This window comes from Chelonia mydas, chromosome 13, assembly GCF_015237465.2.
Source record: "Chelonia mydas isolate rCheMyd1 chromosome 13, rCheMyd1.pri.v2, whole genome shotgun sequence".
Classification (NCBI taxonomy): Eukaryota; Metazoa; Chordata; order Testudines; family Cheloniidae; genus Chelonia; species Chelonia mydas.
Window position 1 is genome coordinate 4,489,823 of NC_051253.2, and position 15,074 is coordinate 4,504,896.

The 15,074-nt window shown below is 41.0% G+C and overlaps 1 protein-coding gene across 6 annotated transcripts in view; it reads left to right on the plus strand.

The window, feature by feature from the left end:
• The window catches only part of DNAJC5 (DnaJ heat shock protein family (Hsp40) member C5), a 64,821-nt gene that overhangs the window by 30,704 nt on the left and 19,043 nt on the right, over positions 1–15,074 (plus strand). The window contains exon 4 of one of the 6 annotated variants that reach the window (XM_037915450.2): positions 12,015–12,123. The exons of the other annotated variants lie outside the window; for them this stretch is intronic. The gene's annotated coding sequence lies outside the window, so the exon portion shown is untranslated. The remainder of the gene's footprint in view (positions 1–12,014; positions 12,124–15,074) is intronic. 6 annotated transcript variants of the gene reach the window in all.

A 15,074-nucleotide genomic window follows, 5' to 3' on the forward strand; every position in this document is an offset into this window, starting at 1 on the left:
TCTAGAAGATGGATAGTTGATACTGATGCTAAGATCCTTGACGTATAAAAGGCTGAGGGTGCTTAATTTTCAACCCCTTCTCTGTTTTGAGTAGTTAAAACTCTCTCCTGGCCTTTCTTAAACAATGAGTGTGCCCGTCTCCAGACAAACCCAAGACAGAAAGAAAGGCAAGAAGTGTACTCTCTTTAGCCTTGTTTTAAACTATGTCCTTTCTGCTAGCAGAGTTCAATAAATATTATCCAGAGTGGTTGTATTGCCATTTTTACAAGAACTACCTAGGTTCCTCTCTCATGGCTCAACTGCAAATCCACCTGAGCAGCAGCCTGGTGGTAAGATGCTCCCTTCAGCATCTGTGTCTGAACTCTCCTACTCCAGAAACTGATGATGACCTCAGCACCTGTAAATGACGTCTTTTCTCTTCTTATCCTCTGGTGGTTTGATTGGTGTCTGGATCCTCTTCTTGTACTCTTGGAGGCAATTGAGTGGAGGTTCTTCACTGAGAAGGGAAGCTGTCATAGTTAGATCCTTAGGGCTTCAGGGCTCCTCACTTGGCCTAACTATCTTGCAGGGGGAAGAACTGCTGTCTGACCCAGAGGAAGGAGGTGTATCCAGCCTATTGTTTTGATAGAGCTCTTCTTTATTCCTTTCCCTGCTTCTTCTTTCTATGAATCAGCTGCAGAGAGCATAGTCTTATAAAGGCTAGGATGAGAAGCTCTTTTAAAAAATAAAAAATTCTTCTAAATTCATTGACTGTTTTCGCCCTGAAGGTGAGAGAGAAGTTATTAAAGGACTCCCTCTTTCCACAGTAGTTTGAAGGATCTGCACAAGTCACTTACCTAGTACCATGAAAAACCTAGTTAGGACAGAATATGAATTCCTTTAATAAAGTCTGTCAGCAAGCAAGCAATGAGTTCTAGAGGATTTCTGAGAGAAATGTTTTTGCTTTTCAGCTTCATATGCTGGATATGTTGTTTATCCACGCTCACCAAGGAGATATTTGCCTCCAAGAGACTTGTTTTTCTCAAAGAACCTTTCAGGTGTTTTGTAATTAGATTTTGTTGAGGTTGGAAGTAATTGAGCTGGTTAGGTGGAAGGGCCTTTAGTTCCAAAAGGCTTAGAGACTGAGTGAGATGCATGGATTCTGTCAATTTTTACTTCTGTCAATGATTCAGATGCTTCCATGGCATGCTAATCCTACAGTGTGGATCCGCTGAGGCACAAATTTTGAACTCCTAGTTTCTGGTATGTAAATATCCTTTACAGGATTATTTTTCATTTCTCACAACTCTTTGAAGCTTATGCAGTTCCAGATAACATAGGGCTTGGCTACACTTGCGAGTTAGAGTGCATTAAAGCAGCCCTGGGCGCCCTAGCTCACTACCCTTCCACATTGGCAAGGCATGTAGAGCTCTCTGACTTCACGGCTAGAGCGCTGCTGGTACTCCACCTCGGTGAGAAGATTAACGCTTGGTGCGCCTAGGCTGAAACACCTGGGCGTCAGTGTGAACGAGGTGTTGCATTACTGCGCTCTGATCAGCCTCTGGAAACGTCCCATAATCCCCGTAAATCAAGTGGCCACTCTTGTCATTGTTTTAGAATCGCTGCAGTAATGCAGATATGCCCTTTGAAAGTTCCGTTTCTGACAGCTGGCTGCTTATCTGCTCCGAGACAAAGCAACTGTTAGTATGGAATGCTGTGGGGGGGGAGAGGGAGAGGGAGAGGGGTTTGCTGCCGTCTGAACTTACAAGACGGCATGCTGACATGCTCTCAGCCCCCCAAAAACCCAGTCTCTCTCTCCCTCCACATACACACAAAACACTCCCCGTCACACTCCACCCCAGCCCCCCACCCCCATTTGAAAAGCACTTTGCAGTCTCTTGCATGCTGGGATAGCTGCCCATAATGCACCACTCCCAGTGCCGCTAATGTGGCCACGCCAATGCGCTTGAAGTTGTCAATGTGCACAGACTGCAGCGCTTTCCCTACTGCGCTCTCCGCAGGTGGGTTTAACTCAAAGTGCTCTACATCTGCAAGTGTAGCCATGCCCATAGAGTCCAATAGAGCTACAACCCAGCATAAACTTTTTAGGCCTTAGAATAGTTTATTACATATCTTTAAAATACCTTATTGCATGGTGGTGGTAGACAACATTATGTCTATAGCCTAGCTGAAAAAGCAGTGGCACTAGAAATATTCAAGTGTTTAAGGAAGACATGCAAAGGAAGTTGCTTGAAAATGTCATCTTGATCCAAACAATGTACATTAAATTAGTTCTTAATACCAAGGCAGGTTGGTTAAGCAGGACAGTCTTTAATGGTGGGGAAAAAGTCCCTTTATGCAGACTTAATTGTGAAGAATAGTTGTGTATCTTTGATAGACATTTTTGTGACCTAGATCTATAGGACATTGAACAACTAAATGCTTATTAGAGGTTTCTTCCTCATTGAAAGCTTATGCTAACTGCTCTTTTCCCTGTTGGACCCTTGATCTGAGTTATTTATGCAGAGCTGTGGGAGAGTTTAATTGCCCCACATAACATTGGTTGATAGGTAAGATGTGTTTCAGCCTCACGAGAGGAATTGGCTGTCTGCAGATATATGACTTATCTTACATATTCATCCATATTCCACATCCCGTTTTGATTTGTTCAGTGATGTCAGTCCAGTGTTTGTGACATCATAGTTCTTCTTTGAAATGATTCTGAATTTCTGTACTCAACAAATCATGCAGGAGGAGCAGATTGATCAGAAAGGAGAGAGCTTCAATTTATATAAGTATCATAGTAATCACAATTGGCAATGTTAAGAAAAGATGTATAAGCCAAGTGTGGTGGTTCAGTGTTTCTGTGTAATTTGTATGCCTAGAAAATTACTCCTAAAATATCTTATCACTAACAATACACCACCATTTTTATTTGCAAAAACTGCACAGTCTGAGCTAAGCCCAAAATTTTAAAATTTGGGTGGCAGAAGTTTTCAGAGGTGCTGAGCATCCTCAGTTCCATTTGACTCTCTTTGAATGTGCTATAAAGCAGTATCTCATCTGGGGAATTGGACTAAAGCAGTCAATCCATTGGTTATTCTGCTCTGGACCCTTGCTAATTCAAATTAGTTTTGTATTTCTTTTCATCTTTAAAGTGTGTAAAGTAATATTAGAGGCAAGTTTGTGCTCTCCAGTTTGAAAATATTTCACTAATAAATATTTAATGCCTAAGTCTGGAAGCTAAAGGAAAAGCTACCGTTGTTAGAATGTGCATTCAAGTTTAATGGTCTAGTGACACGTGGACTATGCTGTCCATTGAGTTAGCAATGAACTGATGCGGAGCTTCAAGGCTGTTTGTTTCTAGCCATGATCTGGCTCTCATGAGTCCTATATTGTTAAATATATGTATTTTAAAATGCTGTGTAACTAGGATGAGACAGGAGAAAAAACAACAACCCTAAAACCGCTCAAAGTGTGAGTTTCCAGCTGGCTGTCTGCTTCAGTTCTGAGGAGAGGATTTTTTATTCATTTTAGCTTAGGATGACAAGGTAGGTTTCAGCTGGGACTGAGAGCATTTGGATTCTATCAAAGAGCATAGCTAAACTGGTTGGAGCATATGTCAGCAGGCTCTTAATTTCAAGCAAAATGAGTGCTATTTGCATTACCCACACTATATTACATGTATAGTGTTCTTGCTGGTTTGTAATATTAATAATTTTGACAATAGCTCTTCCATAAATAAAATTAGGTCAGGCCTTTCTTTCCCAATAGGGACACCTATGGTAATACAAAGAATTATTTTGATTTGATTTTGTAGCAGTTCTAGTCTTTCACAGTTTTTGAAATTGAAAATATTATTCGGAGCTTGTCCACAACTTGCATAGCCTCTTCCAGGTACAGCATCGGTTCTCAGGTCCTTGATTCTTACGGTCAGGTGTGAGTAATTCTTGAGGATAATGTTTCCAGCGCTTCCTTTGATAGAGCACACAATGTTTTGGAGATGGTTTAATTTAGTACTGTGTGACTACTTCACAAAGCTGTCATTCTCTGTGGCCTTCAAAATGAGATCTGTCACTTGATACAGAACAGGATGGTGGCTTTGGTGTTTCCTGAGAAGCTAGAATGTTTGCTTTGAAGTTCTGTTCACAAAATTTACAGAGACTATCTAAAATGAACCACAAAAATCCTGGTTTTAACAAAAAATCAAGGTGCATGCGCACACAACTACTTTTAATCATTTATTATTTATTTGTATTACTGGAGTGCCTAGGGGTCCTAATCATGTACCAGGACCCCGTTGTTCTGTGTTTGTATAGCACTTGGCAGAAAAACAGTCTTTGTCCCAAGGAGCTTACAATCTAAATGCATCTCTCTCTAGAAGATTACAAACTTTTGTTTCTGATGTGGCTCTTACCACCATAATTCACATATTTGGGAATAGTAAACATATTTTTTGTAGAGGGAAACCATGCCTCACCAATCTACTGAAATTATTTGAGGGGGTCAACAAGCATGTGGACAAAGGGGATCCAGTGGATATAATGTACTTAGATTTTCAGAAAGCCTTGACAAGGTCCCTCACCAAAGGCTATTAAGCAAAGTAAGCAGTCATAGGATAAGAGGGAAGGTCCTCTCATGGATTGGTAACTGGTTAAAAGATAGGAAACAAAGGGTAGGAATAAATGATCAGTTTTCAGAATGGAGAGAGGTAAATAGTGGTGTCCCCCAGGGGTCTGAACTGGGACCAGTCCTATTCAACATATTCATAAATGATCTGGAAAAAGGGGTAAACAGTGAGGTGGCAAAATTTGCAGATGATACAAAACTACTCAAGATAGTCCAGTCCCAGGCAGACTGCGGAGAGCTATAAAAGAATCTCTCAAAACTGGGTAACAAAATGGCAGATGAAATTCAATGTTGATAAATGCAAAGTAATACACACTGGAAAACATAATCCCAACTATACATATAAAATGATGGGGTCTAAATTAGCTGTTACCACTCAAGAAAGAGATCTTGGAGTCATTGTGGATAGTTCTCTGAAAACATCCACGCAATGTGCAGCGGCAGTCAAAAGAGAGAACAGAATGTTGGGAATCATTAAGAAAGGGATAGATAATAAGACAGAAAATATCATATTGCCTCTCTATAAATCTATGGTACACCCACATCTTGAATACTGCGTGCAGATATGGTCACCCTGTCTGAAAAAAGATATATTGGAAAAGGTTCAGAAAAGGGCAACAAAAATGATTCGGGGCATGGAGCATCTACCATATGAGGAGAGATTAATAAGACTGGGACTTTTCAGCTTGGAAAAGAGACGGCTAAGGGAGGATATGATTGAGGTCTATAAAATCATGACCAGTGTGGAGAAAGTAAATAAGGAAGTGTTACTTACTCCTTCTCATAACACATGAACTAGGGGTCACCAAATGAAATTAATAGGTAGCAGGTTTAAAACAAACAAAAGGAAGTATTTTTTTCCCACAACGCACCATCAGTCTGTGGAACTCTTTGCCAGAGGATGTTGTGAAGGCCAAGACTATAACAGGATTCAAAAAAGAACTAGATAAATTCCTGGAGGATAGGTCCATCAATGGCTATTAGCCAGGCTGGGCAGGGATGGTGTCCCTAGCCCAGGGGTGGGCAAACTATGGGCCGGATCTGGCCTGCCAGCTGTGTTAAGTCGGCCCTCCAGCTCCCACTGGCGTTCAGGGTCTGTGGCTTGCCCCACTCCAACTGGGGAGCAGGGTCGGGGGCCGCTCCATGCTGCTTCTGGAAGCAGCGGCATGACCCTGCTCTGACTCCTATGTGAAGAGGCAGCCAGGGGGCTCCACTCTGCATGCTGCCCCTGCGCCAAGCGCTGCCTCCATAGCTCCCATTGGCTGGGAACTGCAGCCAATGGGAGCTGCAGGGGAAGCAACTGTGGACAGGGCAGCACAGAGAGCCGTCTGGCCGCAGCTCTGTGTAGGAGCCGGAGTGGGGACATGGCTGCTGCTTCCAGGAGCTGCTTGAAGTAAGCGCTGCCTGGAGCCTGCACACATGAGCCTCTCCCCGTGCCCCAACCCCCTGCCCTGATTCCCCTCCTGCCCTCCGAACCCCTCGGTCCCAGTCCGCAGCACCCTTCTGCACCCCAAACGCCTCATCTGCAGCCCCATCCCACAGCCTTTAATCCCAGCTAGAGCCCTCATCCCTTCCCACTGCACTTTACTCCCCCACCCCAGCCCGGAGCCCCCTCCCACACCCTGAACTCCTAATTTCTGGCCCCACCCTGGAGCTCGCACCCCCAGCCAGAGTCCTCACCCCCTCCTGCACCCCAGCCCCAATTTTGTGAGCATTCATGGCCCTCTATATAATTTCTATTCCCGGATGTGGCTCTTGGGCGAAAAAGTTTGCCCACCCCTGCCCTAGCCTCTGTTTGCCAGAAGCTGGGAATGGGCTACAAATGATGGATCACTTGTTGATTAACTGTTTTGTTCATTCCCTTTGAGGCACCTGGAATTGGTCACTGTTGGAAGACAGGATACTGGGCTAGATGGACCTTGGGTCTGATCCAGTATGGCTGTTCTTATGTTTAACAAGACGTTCCCTGTCCCCTACAAGATAGCTTACCCAAGTCCTTTTCCCCAGTGTTTTCAATCAGTATGGCTGAAATCCCTTCTCATAAGAGCAAACCTGCTGGTGGCTTGTCCTCACAGATTGAAGAAATACCAGGGTATCTCTCTGCATACCCAAATATACCAGAACAAACCTTTGATGTTCACTTGTAAATAAGGCTCCCTCCACTTGTTTACCTCTTCCTGTTAATTTCCTTCTGAAGTCTCTGCCAGCTTTCATTAGCATTTGACTTAGTATGCTAGTAGACTACAGTTGTATGACATACAATACACAATGGTCCACCACACCCTGTCTGGAGAAGTTTGTCTCAAGAGATGCTACCTTTGAGTGACTTGCTTTTAACCGCAGACCTAAAGAACACATTTTTTAATATGTATATCTAACTCCTCATATATTTTCCGTACATACATCTTGCAATGATTATGATGACCAGTGTGACGTAGGCTTTCAGAAGAGATTTTAAATGACCCCTTTTGGTGAATTCATGGATTCTCTGTGTATCCCTGTCCTACCAGTTGTCATCAAGAGGTGCTTGGATCACAACCACCTTGTCCTCCCAAAAAAACCTCATATGATTTCTATCCCAAATTCCAAATGTCAGAATTAGTTAAACCTAAAAAAACCCTGACTTAAAAAACCTGTATTCAGTGATCAGTTGTCTGCCAACCATCATCTTATCTGGGCTTTTTGATTATATTGCATGGATGGCCAGGCAGCTCAAATTTTCAGTGTCCGGCTCTCAGTCTGCTAACAAATGAAAAGTGATTGATCAGGCATACAGATCACAGCATCTCGAACTTCGGCTACTTCCTTTGAGGAACCATTTGAATTCCCCTGGTGTTATATGTAAATATTACACAGGGAAGGGCATAGTATTGATTTTACATAATGACATGTTCCAAATTTTCCTTTCAATTCTGCATCCATTTTTAAATTTTGTTTGTTTTTCATTGCATATCTGAAACACAGTGTTACAGTATCTAGGAAGAAAAGGAGTACTTGTGGCACCTTAGAGACTAACCAATTTATTTGAGCATAAGTTTTCGTGAGCTACAGCTCACTTCATCGGATGCATTCAGTGGAAAATACAGTAGGGAGATTTATATACATAGAGAACATGAAACAATGGGTGTTACCGTACCCACTGTAACAAGAGTGATCACTTAAGGTGAGCTGTTACCAGCAGGAGAGTGGTGGTGGTGGTTGGGGGGAGGGACAGTTTGTAGTGATGATCAAGGTGGTCCATTTCCAGCAGTTGACAAGAACATCTGAGGAACAGTGGGGGGTGGAGGGGGGGAATAAACATGGGGAAATAGTTTTACTTTGTGTAATTATCCATCCACTCCCAGTCTCTATTCAAGCTTAAGTTAATTGTATCCAGTTTGCAAATTAATTCCAATTCAGCAGTCTCTCCCTGGAGTCTGTTTTTGAAGTTTTTTTGTTGAAGAATTGCCACTTTTAGGTCTGTAATCGAGTGACCAAAGAGATTGAAGTGTTCTCCGACTGGTTTTTGAATGTTATAATTCTTGACGTCTGTTTTGTGTCCATTTATTCTTTTATGTAGACTGTCCAGTTTGGCCAATGTACGTGGCAGAGGGGCATTACTGGCACATGATGGCATATATCGCATTGGTAGATGTGCAGGTGAGCGAGCCTCTGATATTGTGGCTGATGTGATTAGGCCCGAGGATGGTGTCCCCTGAATAGATATGTGGACACAGTTGGCAATGGGCTTTGTTGCAAGGATAGGTTCCTGGGTTAGTGGTTCTGTTGTGTGGTGTGTGGTTCTTGGTGATTATTTGCTTCAGGTTAGGGGGCTGTCTGTAAGCAAGGACTGGCCTGTCTCCCAAGATCTGTGAGAGTGATGGGTTGTCCTTCAGGATAGGTTGTAGATCCTTGATGATGCGCTGGAGAGGTTTTATTTGGGGGCTGAAGGTGGTGGCTAATGGCGTTCTGTTATTTTCTTTGTTGGGCCTGTCCTGTAGTAGGTGACTTCTGGGTACCCTTCTGGCTCTGTCTATCTGTTTCTTCACTTCAGCATTTGGGTATTGTAGTTGTAAGAATGCTTGATAGAGATCTTGTAAGTGTTTGTCTCTGTCTGAGGGGTTGGAGCAAATACGCTTGTATTTTAGAGCTTGGCTGTAGACAATGGATCGTGTGGTGTGGTCCGGATGAAAGCTGGAGGCATATAGGTAGGAATAGCGGTCAGTAGGTTTCCGGTATAGGGTGGTGTTTATGTGACCATCGCTTATTAGCACCATAGTGTCCAAGAAGTGGACCACTTGTGTGGACTGGTCCAGGCTGAGGTTGATGGTGGGATGGAAATTGTTGAAATCATGGTGGAATTCCTAAAGGGCTTCTTTTCCATGGGTCCAGATGATGAAGATGTCATCAATGTAGCGCAAGGAGAGTAGGGGTATTAGGGGATGAGAGCTGAGGAAGCGTTCATTTGTTTGGGTAGCAACTAGGCTGTTCAGAAATACAGCTGAAATCTCAAGTTTAACTTTTGAGGTGAGGAGGGCTGTCATCTTATAGGTATGGTTTCCCCTTTTTGACCTGAATGGCTAGTCAAAGTTTGGGGCCCTTGGGATTTTCCAGTCGCGAGTAGAAATGGTAACGATCAGGTATTTCTTTGATGCAGTTTTGCTTGGTTACAAATAGCTGCTTCTTTGAATTCAGGAGGAACCAAGAACAAAAGGAGCAGTTTCTTAGCTTACAGCTCCAAGCCTCGTCAGCCAACACCAAACCCAAAAGCTTGCACTCTCGCTTTTTCCAGGGTCGTGTGTGTGTGTGTGTGTGTATTTATATATGTATGTATGAGAGAGGGGGGAAAAAGACACAACACATATGCACCCACACACTCCTTACCCAAAACAGTGAAAGTACTCCGCTCATTCAGTCCAAACTCCTGGGCAGGTTCACAATCTCTTTTTTGTCTTAGGTGAGGGCTTTTGATTAACTCATCCTGACAGTTATGTTAATTTGTGATTCAAGCAATCATCGGTACTTCCCAGCATAACAATGTCGTCACTGTTTTGAACAATTCTATCCTGACTACTTATGAATTCTGTGCTGTTTAATTCTGATTGCTTCAGCAGCCTGTGAGAGTGAAATTGTAGTAGCAAGTGAATTTTTAGTTGGATTACATATGTTATATGAACTGGACATGAAAACAGATTTATGTTTCTGAAAGCCTGGCCAATGAGACATTATATGAAGAATCCAACGCATGGTACAAAGAAGATTTGTAAGGTATTCAGCCTTTGTTTGACTGTCAGTTTCTGCAAAAGCAACCAAGACATCTTATCTTTTTGGAATCCTAGGTAGTGTTGGAGAAGAACTTTTTTTGATTGATTTTTCAGAAAGAATAAAAAATACAAAAAGGTAAATTACTTACAACCTGTATATATTTCTAAATATTGCATGCTTCACAGGATTGCCAATAGAATTATGAAATTACAACACTTTACAACTTGTCAAAACTGCAAAAACAATCATAAACCTGGAACCCTGATGCACATTCTAAGGAACTGTCCATCAGTCAGGCAGCTGTGGAAAGAGGTGGACATGAGAACTATTTAAATTACTTCTGCTGTGTAACAGATTTACTGTGGTAATAACATGGCCAGGTTTTAGCACAGCACTAAAAGAATTCATACGAAGGACCACTTACATTAGAAACATAGAATCATAGAACTGGAAGGGACTTTGAGAGATCATCTAATCCAGTCCCCTGCACTCATGGCAGGACTAAGTGGTATTTAGAGTCCATCCCTGACAGGTGTTTGTCTAACTTGCTCTTTAAAATCATCAATGATGAGATTCCACAACCTCCCTAGGCAGTTTATTCCAGTGCTTCACTACCCTTACAGGAAGTTTTTCCTAATGTCCAACTTAAACCATCTTTGCTTAAGCCTATTGCTTCTTGTCCTACCCTCAAAGGTTAACGAGAACATTTTTTCTCCCTCCTCCTTGTAACATCCTCTTATGTACTTGAAAACTGTTATCATGTCTCTTCCTCCCCCCCCCCCCGCCCCTTTTTTCTCTTCTCCAGACTAAACAAACACAGTTTTTTCAATCTTCCCTCATAGAAGATGGCTTGCTTACAACACTCCTGCTAATACATCTCAGAATGATGTTCGCTTTTTTTGCAACAGTGTTACACTGTTGACTCATATTTAGCTTGTGATTCACTGTGGCCCCCAGATCCCTTTGTGCAGTACTCCTTCCTAGGCAGTCATTTCCCATTTTGTATGTGTGCAACTGATTGTTTCTCCATCAATGGAGTATTTTGCATTTTATCCTTATTGAATTTCATCCAGTTTACTTCAGACCATTTCTCCAGTTTGTCCAGATCATTTTGAATTTTAACCCTATTCTCCAAAACACTTGCAACCCCACCCAGTTTGGTATTGTCCGCAAACCTGCTGAGTGTACTCTCTATGCCATTATCTAAATCATTGATGATTTAGATAATCATTCTGCAGTAATCCAGAATCTGTGAAGGAAAGGTTTGATTTGCGTTGGTATGGTAGTTGTTGAAGACGTTCATATATTCACAAATTTAATACATACTTGCTGTCTGAATCTGATTCACTTTTGGCTGAGCAATTTACTCTCATGCATGCTATAGGAGAGACTCTGATACAAATAAAGTATTGCCAGGTTACTGGACTTCAGAGATGGTGATCAAAGGTACCAAGATTTGGTATGCAAAGGGTAAAACTCAGTTTGATAGTACGGACTCCAAGTCTGGAGTTGGATATATTAAAGGTATTGAGATGGATGATTAACTGTTAATGAGATTGCGCCTTTCAGGATTTGACTGTTGTGTAAACGTGTAACTGGCCTTTTGATTTATGTGGGAATTGTAAAAGTAGAACTATTATAAGTGCAAAAATTTACCTTGCAGCAACAGTAGAGCTGTTCCTGGTAGTCTGGATTCTAAACCAGATGTACTAACTTTGTCAATTGCTTGGTTGGCACTTTAGGGAATTAATTCTAACAGCACTGATTTGTTAGTGCTTTAAATTTTTAAAATTTAAATACAATGAGAAACTTGATTTGCTTAGTTTTCTCTTCAGTACCTGCTATATTGTGTGGGTCTTTTAGTGTGGGAATGGGCTTTCACAAAAAAGAACAGATGGTCTGCTGGCCATTTGCTTTAAAAAAGAATATTTGAGTCCCTGTAGGGATCTAACTAACCATCAAGGCATCAGTGAGGAATTGAAATGGCTGTTTATCTAAATTTATATCTGACATAAGACATTTAAAAATACCTAATTAACATAAAGAATTTTTAATGAACAAACCCCCAACCAAAATGTGTTTAGCACAGCAAAAAATACATAGGCACGCTTTTCAGTAGAGGTGATTAACGGATGATAATGTTCTTGGTACCTGGTGTGCAGATGGTTAAAAGTGATGGTGTTTAATCCAGGGGATTACGTGTCTTCATAACCTTCTGAGCGAAACCTCTTCAGGGAATCCTGTCTGATTAGAATATGTAGCAGATGGCGGGTAAGTGTGTGGGTATGCCACACTTTTTTTAAAGGTACACAGCATCTCTTAATATTGTTAATCAGAATACTTGAAAGGGCAGATTCTGTAGAATAGACAATATCCTGATGCATTCAGTTTTACAGTGTATTGTAACCAATACTTGGGTCTTCAGCCTTTAAAAAGTAAAACTCTTGCTGTGATGCCTGCAAAAGTCTTTGACCACCGTTAGGCTGCAAATAAAAAGTTCAAACTGCAGGAAACCACTTGACTTGACTTAACTTATTTTTATACTGATGTGTGTTGATTATGATTTCAGTTATACTTGTCTCTGTTTAATTGAAGTTTATAAAGTTTCTGTGTTTCACCAGTCTCATCTTCTTAATTAACTCCAAGTAGCCATCTGAATAAAGAACCTGTTACTTGTAACTAGTAAATAATTTTATGATTGCAGTAATCAGGTTACACTTTATCACTGACTTTATTAATACCTCATTTATAGGCCTGCATGTTAATTGCATTTCAATTTTGAAAAATAAATTCAAATAGCAGTCATTCATTCCAGGCTCTGAACTTTGTTAATTTTCAGATGCTTTAATCATTTTCAACCCCAAACTTTTAAAGATGATAAATTATCATTCTACTTCTACACCAATATTTTTCTTTATTCTTGAGGCAAGGCTATAAATAAACACGCATAGGCTGGATTCAGATTTGTTTCAACTTTATTAACTCTATCTCCTTGCCTGATGAGGGTCATAGTGGGTTTTTTTTTGTTTTTGTTTTGTTTTAAAGTGCCACATGTATTCATCTTTAGATTGTCAGTAAAGGCAAAAACCTACTTGATAGACAGTTCCTTCAAGAGCTAAATTAGTGTTTAAAATTTTAATAGGCCAAACCTTCTGAGACACTCGGATATAAATCCCACAGATCTCTGGGGGAAAGTTTGTAAAATAAGTATTGAAACAGTGAGAGGTGGTAAAGAAGTTTCACTTAAGGTGAAAGTGCTCACTGATGATTACACTACAGAAGTAACTAGACATAAGGGGAACTTGTAGGACAGGTGCAAGGAGAAGGTGTTTGTCCTTAGGTGAAAAGGGCAGGAGAATCCCTTATGGTCAGTGGGGTACTGGTCAGTATGATTAGCTAGCTACTAGATTGATAGATTCAGGACCTGCAGGCTGACCTTGGCAGTAGGACCATTCTTAGGATATGTCTACACTGCAATTGGTGTGACTGCAGTTTGTGTAGGCATATCTGCGCTAGCTTTCACCTAGCGAATGTGGCTAAAAATAGCAAGAAGATGCAGCAGCATGAGTGAGGAACGTGAGTACATACCGGGGGGGAGGGGCATGTGTGTCAAGCGGGCTTATATAGCCTCTGCCATGGCTGCATCTTCACTGCTATTTTTAGCTTCACTAGCTAGATTAAAGCTGACCTGGGTATACCTAAATGAGCTGCAATTATATCTCGGGTTGCAGTGTGCTGGGGGGGCAGGGTAGGCTACAGCCAGGTTGGCTAGTGCCTACAGATGGGGAGCAGCTGCACCAAAGGTCTGTGGTATGTTTGAGCATGCCATATAGCATACTCTTCCTGAAAATTTCTCCTGCCTTTCACGTAGCTTAAGATAATGCCCAAATACACAAATCTGCTGTACTTTGTGCTCAAGCATTTAATAATTTTCCTCACACATTGAGACCTTTGATGGTTTACCACTCCCTTTTTCAGAAAATTAAGGGTTCTCTCCTTCCCTGCACCCACATTTCACTCTTTTGTGTGTTTATCTCTTGCATCCCAGTTTCTTAAACAAAATATTTTAGGAATGGATGTGTTTTACTCATTAAATATTGTCTATCAAGGAAGCTAGAAATCAACACATTTGTTAATTTCTTAAAGCTGCTAATAATTAGAGTAAAGGAAATTAAAAGTCAGGTTTGCTGGTTTAGCAGAGAGGATCAACACAGAGAAATTGCCCTGAAAATAGTTTAATGAGGTGTAGGGCAAGTTTGAAAGACCAAATGGACACGAGTAGTTAACCCTTGACACTTACATAACCAGGCAGGGTCTAAAACCCCAAATGGCTTGTGGTCATTGACTGACAGATTGGCTCAGGTTACGTATGTGCTTTAATTATGCTTGTGAATGGCATTTGAATTCTTACTGGAAAAGTAGTTAGATAAGGAAGGATGTAACTAATACTGGAATTGAATTAAATTTTCACATAAATCTTATCAGTTTGTAAATAATAAAAATCTATCAAACTGTCAACAAAATATATAACATTGTTTATTTTGTGTATTTTTCATCTTTCAGAAAACTATAAGGGATGCTTATTGTAGAACTGCAAGATTCTTAACATGATCTGTGATTTTTTCCCCATAATCCCATAATCCCTTTGATTTTTCATAAAAATAGCATGTGTAGATATCAAAGTGCAAAACTGTAACATATTTTTAACATCTAACTTTTTGTTTTCTCATGTGAAGCGTTTGTCTGAATAACACTTAAAAGAATTCCAATGTTATCTTCAGTTAATTCAAAGGGACTGCCAAAAAAGTACCCAGGAAATAATGAAGTAAATAACTTCTTTAAAACTTATTGGTGACTGACAACAAATAACATCTTGAAAACATTAAGTCTTTGATCCTGTTGTCAGGCTTCCTGTCGCAGTGATGTTGCGGGAGGTCTTTTCTTGAGAGGTCTCCTCAGTTGTGTAGAGAAATACTCATTCTTATTTCAGTTTCTCTGGACCCAGCATCTGTGGCAGGGGAACAGCTAAATTACCCTAGTGAGAACCTAAAGGATATTTAAAGAATTAAGAAGAGAGGGAGAATGGCATTTATATCTATTTTTGGCAGAGTCCATGCTGCAGTCAGATAGCGTTGAAATTGCCTGTCAAGAAATCAGGGAGAGTTCTTCTGTCCCCGCCAGTCAGTCAATTATTCCCATGCTTCAGCATACCTATATATTTG